Below are 7,629 nucleotides of genomic sequence, written 5' to 3' on the forward strand. Positions count from 1 at the left end.
TGTTGTGTGTGTTTGTGTGTGTGTGTGTGTGTGTGTGTGTGTGTGTGTGTGTGTGTGTGTGTGTGTGTATGGATGGACAGATAGATAGATAGATCATAATATGTTTAAGTGATTTCAAACTGATAGACATTAAGTTGTTTCCTATTTCTTGATATTATATGCAACACTATGATGGATATGCTTGATCTGAAAAAAGTTCTTGCAAGTCCTTCCTACTGCTTAAAAGCTAACAGTATAGTATCCCTGGCATCCAAAGCGCCACCTCAAGAAAGGATTCCCCCTTTAACAAGAAAAAATTATCCCAACAGATCCCAAATCAAACCAGAAGATGATCTGTGGCTGATGCTTGTCATAAGTACTTGTCAAAGTGCTTGTCAAAGATCCCCCAAATCATTATACTTTGGTACCACAGTAGGTACCAGTGAGCTCCAGACAGGAAAGAAGAATCATTCTGAATACTTTCATATGTCAAAGGAAGGGGACTCTGGGCAATAAATTTGCAGGGCAAGGACCCAGCACTGATGCTGAGGATGAGACAAGACAAAGGTTGAGATGGGTAATTCGGGGACGCAAGGAAGAGAGTAAAGAGGTACTTCTTATATGCTGGCATCCATAAGTCATTTCATGACGTGTGAACCTGCTAAGCCCTTTCATAGTTCAAAAAAGATAAATGAAACAGGCTTAGGTGAAGTTAGATGAAATTTAGACATGATTGACACAGTTATGGGATGGACTATTAGAAGCCTATCTGCCTCAGAACAAGAAATCTCTTGAAATCACTTATCCCTTCTTTGCTCACTCACTCTGATACGTAAGTGCCTAGTATGTGCCAGTCATTATGCTAGGAAATGAGTGTAAGAGCAGCTGGACGTGGGCAATAATTCAGCACACAAAAAAGCAAATTAATAAGCAAACGTATAATTACATGTTGAGAAGAGCCCTGTGAGGGAAACTGGCCTGGATGCTGTCTGCCTGCTCATCTTACTGATGCTGGGTCTGGACATGTGACTTGCTGAGGTCCATGGAACATGAGCTGACATGATACAGGCAGAGGCCATAGGTGTGACTGTGAATTCTGACTAGGTTCTTACACTCCAGAGATCTGCCAGGAGGAGAGCTTCCTCCAGAAAGCTGTTGAAATGTCAACCTGGATCCTGACGTGTCTACACACAGAACAGACCAGAGGGCACTGACATCCCAGAGCTGAGCTTCACTGACCCTCAGCCTGAAGCAGAGTCACCCAGCCATGCTGACAATATCAGCTGTTCCTTGGATCTACTGCCCTGCAAACCTGCAAGGGTGAGACTTAAAACTTGCTGTGGTTGTAAACCCTTGAGCTTTGTAGTGAGCTGACTGACACTGAAACAGCAGCCTAGAAGTGGGTGCAGTTATAAGAAAAAACTGGAAAAAAAAAAATTAGTTTAAAACTCAGTGGAGGGTGGTGAGGAACCAATGGGAGGTTGGGAGAATCACCACCTGTGTTATACAACAGAGGAAACATTTAGTAAGAATTCACTAAAACACGTAGTAAAGGGAGTACCCGAGATAATCTAGACAGGAGACCGGGAGTGGAGTAAGGAGATTTGGAAACGAAATATTAAAAGCCTGAGCTGGCTGTAGGTAGCCACATTTGATAAGGTGCTACATGAAAGAGATGAGCTCAGAAAAAAATGGTCCAGTTTACAAATACAATTAAGAAAGAATACAGAGAACTCAGAAAACTGGGCACATGCTGTGTTGGAAAACGATACTGTCTCTCATCCCTAGACTCTTCATCCAGTAAAATATCCTCTAAGTAAAATACAGCCTAAAGGGAAAGACCAAAACAGGGACATAGCCATTAAGATACAGCTCAGGAACATAGTCTAAACCAAGAATGTGGCCACCACAGTCTTTGTTAAGACCTCTGAAAAGATCACACAGAAGCCTGAGGTGCCCAAATTAAGAAGCACAATTACCTCTAAAAAGAAAGGCATTTTTGACAAGAATTATGAGCATGGTATCAGTGAACAAAATTCAGTGGAATTCAATACATAAACAGTCCACTCAGTTTCTAAGACAGTTGTATTGGCAGTTATGTAGCCATGCTGGATTAGAAGAGATTGTGGCCATTAGAGATGTAAAAAGACATCTGAGCCACTCACATTTCTAACAGGCAGGAAGCAGGCTGAGAAAGTTTCTCAGTTACTGAGAAGGAAAAACCCTTTCCTTGCCCTTTCAGAAATGACTACAGAATAAATGAAAAAGAAAGAGTCTCCCGAAGGCAGAGCCAACAGTTGTGGAAAAAATAGCTGTCTAAGAATCTACTTCAAGGAGGCAGAATGTGGGTGGAGTACAGTACCCCAACCCACTGATGTTGGGTTAGCCATATGACTTGCTTGGACCAATGGAATGTCAATGGATATGATGTAAATGGAAGCCATGGGGCATGCTCAGATGGCTCTGGTCTGGTAGCATTATTGTGGCAACAGCTGACACAGCAATTCCTGCTCTTGCATAGAATTTGGACCATATGAACCTAAATGACCCTGAACACCCAATTAAAGCAGCTGCTTTTAGTCATCCTCTCTGACATCACCACTTATTATTTTCTTCATAGCCTCTTTCTCTTTCTGGAATTATCTCACTTACATATTTGCCTATTTGTAAATATTTTTATTTACTGCCTCACAGTCAAGTGCCTAGAACTTTTCCTGACACATAGTAATGATAAATAGATGCCCTTTGATTTAAAGTTCCTTTCTCTCTCAAAGAGTCTGTAATTCTCACAAGCTTAGACTGCATTGCGGATATTATGAAGACATTGTTTTTTGCCTTCAATAACGCTTCAAAACACTGGTATCATTAGTTTAAAGGGTATCTTTGATCAGAGACAGTTATAACTCATTGGGAATACCCATATCATATGGACTCTGATTTAGTGATTTCTGGACAAAAGCAGGAAGTGGAATCATTTCCACGTAATGATTCAGGAGAACAAGTAATCTGGGAGACAGTCTTCTAGACTGACTTGTGATGAGCAGAAGACCACGGTGTTAATTCCAGCATATCCATCTTAAATTGCTGATAAAGTTGTCTATATAGGGCAAAGGGATAATTATTGGACATAATGATGGAAACTGATGAAGTCAAAACTAGGCACCACAAAATAAACCTTAACTGTAAGGAATAAAACCCAAGAAACGTCAAGCTATCTTTCTCAATAGCTATCAATGTACCTCTGCATTTCTGGTCCATGGAGATCTCTCCGGGTTGAATTGCTTTCTTTATTCAACTGGCAGTACGCTAGGTGCTGGGAGAACCATGGCGAGCTAAGCCAGAAATGGTCTTTGCTTCAGGAAGCTTTCCATTTAGTAAGAGAGGCAGGCCTTAGTAAGATATATATGTGACTAAATGCAGTATGTTAAACCCTTCTAGGGGCCATGTAGGAGGACAGGAAATCAAGAGATCATCTAAAGACCGACTTTCTTTGAACCGTCAAGGAAAGCTTCCTCTGAAAAAATGGTGTTCAAGCTGAGATCTGAAGGATGGATAAGGCAAGAAAGAACATTACAGGAAGAATGAATATCATGTGCAAAGGACCTGAGAAAGATCACTGTGGCTGGAACAAGGGAAAGACGGTGAAAGATGAAGCCGTACAGACGGCAAGACCCAGGTCACAAAGAGCCACGTGGTAAGGAGTCTGGTTTTTGTCTAAATAGTTGTTAAAAGAAAAAAAAAAAAAGCCATTGAAAGGTTGACTGAGAAATTTATCAACCAGCTTCCAAGACACTTAGGTAGACATTGCAGACAAATATTGGGGGGCACTTGGAAGACAGTTCTCAAATATTGATGACACTCCTCCAACTAGTGAGCACCTCTGCGCTAGAACCAAGGAAGAGTTCTGTTTGCCGCATCTTGCCCAGGATACTATGTGTCAACTCGTAATGGTTGGTTCACCTTTACCTTTCCATGGAGCCCATTATGTTTTAAACAATACCCATCGGATGTTGTAAGGCTTGATATTTATTTTATTTCAACTATCACTCTTTTTTGTCAAGTCTAGTCTCGTGCACAGCAGGTGAACATTAATGGCTTAAGGAATAAACAGAAAGCTGACGGGCTCACACCCATTAACTAATGGATTACTAAGCAAAAGGGACTACGTTCCACCCCCGCGCACTTAGCCCAGGGTTGCTAGGAATTTTAAAGACTCCAAGCTAATGCTTTGCTTCACGGGCCCAGGGGAAAGGAGCTCAAACTCAAGTATAGTTCCTTTGATAGACAGGTGAATGAACGTGGCTATCATTATGTAATCACACAACTTAGAAGTTATTTATTATCGACTGCACAACACATTCTAGAAACATACTGGGGACACTTGGCCTGCCAGCTTGGTACATATGTTGGCTCTAACCTGGCAGACAGAAGGATCCTGATGGGAGAATCACTTAGCTCTCTTACCTGTACTCACTCCATTAGTGTCCCAATATTTCATGGGCAAATACGTAAGGAAAAGCAAGCTATTTTAAATACATTTCTTTGAAGTAAAGGTGCCTGACATTCTGTTATCTGGAATGCTCCACACCTGTGTAAATTAGCCACCTTGCCTGTTGTGTCCACACCTTCTTTCCACAGTCTTTAATCAATTGTTTCAGATATATGTGTCTCATTAGCATCCGAGCAATGCAATCACTTTTTAAAATCTCAAATCTCATGATTTTATTGTGCTATTAAGAGCTTGATTTGTGGGCAGTGGGAACAGCAAAAGAACTCATGCCATTGATCACATTTTGCAGAAGGTGTCCAGCAGAATGAAGAAACCAGCAAGTGAAGCCCCAGAAACACCCGCAGGGTGTGTTTCTCACATATCAGCCCAAGAGAAGACTATCGCCCATATAACCACCTTTGAACACCTTTATTTGGTGGATTAGGGGGTGGGAAGGAAGGGATTGAAAATTAATGGCCTTCAAAGGAGGTTCTGGACATGCTAAACCCAAAAGTGGGGTGTCAGAAAAAGGGACCAAAAAAACACCGTAAGAGGACCGCTATTTGCTACTAGTCTCACACTCAGAAAAATCAGTTGCTAATGATCAACCTCGATCTTTGTGCTGATCCAAGGCCAAAGAATCATAGACCTTTATGAGCTGAAGGGATAGCCTTAGAGATTATTTTTCTAATGCCCTTACAAGATGAAGAGACTCAGGAAGGGGCAGACTAAAGTCATATATCAAGGGAAGAGCTGGCCCCAGACGCCCCCATCTCTACCCTAGTACGAGAGTTGACGTTCTCACTCCCTTTTTGTGCTCCCCTAGTTTCCGGGGCAGTGAGAACAAAGATTTCTCACAGGAATTTTTTTTTTTTTTTTTTTTTTTTTTTTTTCTATGCCACATGGCATGTGGAACTTCCCCAACCAGGGATGGAACCTGTGCACCCCGCATTAGAAGAGTGGCGTCTTAACCACTGGACCACCAGGGAAGTCCTGTCGCAGGAATTTTTAAAGCTGAAGAGTTGAATCTAAAAAGTCCTCTTCTCATCGAGAGGTTTTCACAAAATAATATCCAAAAAATGTTAAAATATGTCAATTTTAGAAAGCCCATGTAATTCCTAATTTTTGAAGTCAGTTTAATGATGTACCCAATAATATACAGACAGAATTCCCTGGAGGGATCAGAACAGTTAACTAGCAAACAGGCAGAGCTAGGCTCCTCCTTCCCAGCACTGGGTCCAGCTATGAGGGAAGCTGTCCTGGTAGAGTCTGGACACTGGGGAATGCTTGCGGCTATTTCAAGGCAAGAGAGGGTGGCGCTTCCTGACTGCCTCTCGGCATCTCTTCTTATTCTGCTTGCCATTTGCAGCAAGTGTGGTCTGCTTAAATCCCAAATCAGACCATGTAATTCTCCGTCTTAAAACCTTTCAATAGCTTCCCATCACACTTAGGAGGAAACACCTGCCTCTTTTGGCCACTGAGCATTATAGGATAGGAGCCCTGTTTCTCTCTCCAAACATATCTCGTACAGGCCTCTCCTTGGCTCATTAGGCTCTAGCGATACGCCATGCTCTTTCCCACTATACGACCTTTGAACTTGCTCTTTCCTCTGTCTGGAAGGATTTTTTTTTTTCCTTTCTCTTTGTATATCTGCTATCTTCTCATCCTTAAGGTCTTGGCTCACATGTCACTTTCTCAAATGGACTATCCCTGAATCTCCCAAATCTCAACCCTTTTCCAGTCCAGATGGTTCCTGCCTCAAGCCCTATGTTTCAGTCTTCCAGTACTTAGCCCGAGCTCCGATTATTTTGTCTGTTTGCTTGTTTGCTTGTCTCTCCCATTAGAATGGAGGTACCACAAGGACAGAAGCCATGTCTGTCACGCTCACTATAGCGTCCTCAGTGTATATTACAGTGCCTGGCGCAATATAGGTGTCAGGAAGTATTTTAGGGGGAGCAGAAAAGAACCTACCCTGGGAATAGAAAAGGACAGAGGTTATGACTACTATTTTTCCATAGAGAACTGAGGCCCAGCACTTGCCTAAGTGGATCAAGAATTAAAACTTAATTTCCCAGGATTTACTGATACAGTACGATAATTGGTAGGGGTTTCCCCCAAGGCTGCACCTCTCAGCAAAGATGCTAGAAAGGGCTCCTGTGGAGTTCATGAAGCAACATAGTGCCCTCCAAAGCTTTTGAGAGACTTTCTGAGGCTCCGTCTGTCCTCCTCCTCCTCCTTCTTTTTATTTTAAATAGCTCTAGATCTAAGGAGAATTTTTTTCTGAGTTGGCCTCTATTCATTTCAGAGAGAGAAATTTATTTCTGTAACCTATCTTCTATGCCTCTCCCTATCCAACTTCTTTTGATCTCTCTAGTCCAGACTGACAACATAAAAATAAGGTCAAGATGAGGAAGAAGTTTTCATTTCCCTTATTTCATTCATGACATTTTTATATGCCTCTCCCTTCTAATAATGTAGACTATATAATGTGTTTCCCTTTTTACCTTGCCTTCTAGGGAGCTCAGGAGAAAATTTAAACTTCAACCACAAAATGTTACAAACGGCATCCCCTATTCAATGTAATACATTCTTATCATTCCCAATTTTAAACGGATGGGATATAAATTAAAGAAAAATTAACTTAGAAAATTGATCTACTGTTCTTCCTCTCAATCAGTCTGTTCATCCAGTGAGATGACCAGAAGAATTTCTCTCTCTGACACCCTTTAATTTGGGCTATAAATTACCACCTTCATTCCCTTTCACTTCATATTCTGAGCTCTTACGCTACAGATCTGCTCTCATAAGAAGTAATCTGTTCCAGTGGCAATGTGTAGAAATAGAAGATGAATAATAAATATTTACTACGTGCTAGGTGTTGTGCACATCTTTGTTCATCTACATCGCCTAATAACACTAATGTAATTCACCCAAGGACCTGGAAGCTTAGAGAAGTTCTTTGAGTTGCATAAGGCCACTGAGCTGTTAGGTGAGTGCAGTACTGGGTCTGATGCCAAAGCTCATGACAGTGCTAATTCAAAGACTATAACCTGCCATGTAAATGATCTGAAAGACTGTTAAAAGGAACTACTTAGGGCTTCCCTGGTGGTGCAGTGGTTGAGAGTCCACCTGCCGATGCAGGGGACACGGGTTCGTGCCCC

Source organism: Lipotes vexillifer, unplaced genomic scaffold (assembly GCF_000442215.2).
Source record: "Lipotes vexillifer unplaced genomic scaffold, Lipotes_vexillifer_v1.1 scaffold194, whole genome shotgun sequence".
Taxonomy (NCBI): domain Eukaryota; kingdom Metazoa; phylum Chordata; class Mammalia; order Artiodactyla; family Lipotidae; genus Lipotes; species Lipotes vexillifer.